This window comes from Syngnathus typhle, unplaced genomic scaffold, assembly GCF_033458585.1.
Source record: "Syngnathus typhle isolate RoL2023-S1 ecotype Sweden unplaced genomic scaffold, RoL_Styp_1.0 HiC_scaffold_313, whole genome shotgun sequence".
NCBI lineage: Eukaryota > Metazoa > Chordata > Actinopteri > Syngnathiformes > Syngnathidae > Syngnathus > Syngnathus typhle.
In genome coordinates this window covers 45,001-47,336 of record NW_026872217.1, presented here as the reverse complement: position 1 = coordinate 47,336, position 2,336 = coordinate 45,001, and positions in this window count along the sequence as shown.

Sequence of the window (2,336 nt, the reverse complement as noted above, 5' to 3'; positions counted from 1 at the left end):
GGCGCAAACCACTAACTCAAGCCCGGCATGGCAGCTCGAAAGGCGGCTAAGCATTCAAGGAAGCACCGTCTGGAGCTTCAGAGCCGTTCCGCCTGACTTTTAACGTAGAGTACCGGGCGCAAACCACTAACTCAAGCCCGGCATGGCAGCTCGAAAGGCGGCTAAGCATTCAAGGAAGCACCGTCTGGAGCTTCAGAGCCGTTCCGCCTGACTTTTAACGTAGAGTACCGGGCGCAAACCACTAACTCAAGCCCGGCATGGCAGCTCGAAAGGCGGCTAAGCATTCAAGGAAGCGACGCCGGCCGGTCCGCGGGCCAAATAGGGTCCAGTAAAGTACCGGGCGCGGCCACTAACGCCTTGTGGCGGTCGCCTTGTGGCGGTCGGGGGGGTGGCGGTCGGGGCTGGCGCTTGGGGCCGGTGGCGGTCGCCTTGTGGCGGTCGCCTTGTGGCGGTCGGGGGGTGGCGGTCGGGGCTGGCGCTTGGGGCCAGTGGCGGTCGCCTTGTGGCGGTCGCCTTGTGGCGGTCGCCTTGTGGCGGTCGCCTTGTGGCGGTCGCCTTGTGGCGGTCGCCTTGTGGCGGTCGGGGGGTGGCGGTCGGGGCTGGCGCTTGGGGCCAGTGGCGGTCGCCTTGTGGCGGTCGCCTTGTGGCGGTCGCCTTGTGGCGGTCGCCTTGTGGCGGTCGCCTTGTGGCGGTCGGGGGGTGGCGGTCGGGGCTGGCGCTTGGGGCCGGTGGCGGTCGCCTTGTGGCGGTCGCCTTGTGGCGGTCGCCTTGTGGCGGTCGCCTTGTGGCGGTCGCCTTGTGGCGGTCGGGGGGTGGCGGTCGGGGCTGGCGCTTGGGGCCGGTGGCGGTCGCCTTGTGGCGGTCGCCTTGTGGCGGTCGCCTTGTGGCGGTCGCCTTGTGGCGGTCGCCTTGTGGCGGTCGCCTTGTGGCGGTCGGGGGGTGGCGGTCGGGGCTGGCGCTTGGGGCCAGTGGCGGTCGCCTTGTGGCGGTCGCCTTGTGGCGGTCGCCTTGTGGCGGTCGCCTTGTGGCGGTCGCCTTGTGGCGGTCGGGGGGTGGCGGTCGGGGCTGGCGCTTGGGGCCGGTGGCGGTCGCCTTGTGGCGGTCGCCTTGTGGCGGTCGCCTTGTGGCGGTCGGGGGGTGGCGGTCGGGGCTGGCGCTTGGGGCTGGCGTCCGCCAATAGTGGTTTAATTTCGGGAGGAAGATTGATTTTCGTCCCAAGCCCGCCGCTGGAGAAAATTTTAGGTACCAGGAGTGGATTTTTTTTGTCCACTCAGGAGGGGGACGTTGGCTGGTTTGGTGTCCGGGGGAAAGTGCTCTTTTCTCGGCCAGGAGAAAGATTAGACTCCCAGCCCGCCGCTGGAGAAAATTCTAGGTACCAGGAGTGGATTTTTTTTGTCCACTCAGGAGGGGGACGTGCTTTGTTGTCCGGGGGAAAGTGCTCTTTTCTCGGCCAGGAGAAAGATTAGACTCCCAGCCCGCCGCTGGAGAAAATCTTAGGTACCAGGAGTGGATTTTTTTTGTCCACTCAGGAGGGGGACGTGCTTTGTTGTCCGGGGAGAGTGCTCTTTTCTCGGCCAGGAGAAAGATTAGACTCCCAGCCCGCCGCTGGAGAAAATTCTAGGTACCAGGAGTGGATTTTTTTTGTCCACTCAGGAGGGGGACGTGCTTTGTTGTCCGGGGAGAGTGCTCTTTTCTCGGCCAGGAGAAAGATTAGACTCCCAGCCCGCCGCTGGAGAAAATTCTAGGTACCAGGAGTGGATTTTTTTTGTCCACTCAGGAGGGGGACGTGCTTTGTTGTCCGGGGAGAGTGCCTGGTCCCCGGACCAGCCTCTTAGGCGCGCCCGCTGTCATTCTCCGGAGATTAAGTTATACTAAGGGGAGGCTGCCTCCTCCCGCCTGCTGCCCGAGGATGCTGCCTCATCCCCGGACTGGCCTCTTGCGCGCGCCCGCTGTCATTCTCCGGAGACTAAGTTATACTAAGGGGAGGCTGCCTCCTCCCGCCTGCTGCCCGAGGATGCTGCCTCATCCCCGGACTGGCCTCTTGCGCGCGCCCGCTGTCATTCTCCGGAGACTAAGTTATACTAAGGGGAGGCTGCCTCCTCCCGCCTGCTGCCCGAGGATGCTGCCTCATCCCCGGACTGGCCTCTTGCGCGCGCCCGCTGTCATTCTCCGGAGACTAAGTTATACTAAGGGGAGGCTGCCTCCTCCCGCCTGCTGCCCGAGGATGCTGCCTCATCCCCGGACTGGCCTCTTGCGCGCGCCCGCTGTCATTCTCCGGAGACTAAGTTATACTAAGGGGAGGCTGCCTCCTCCCGCCTGCTGCCCGAGGATGCTGC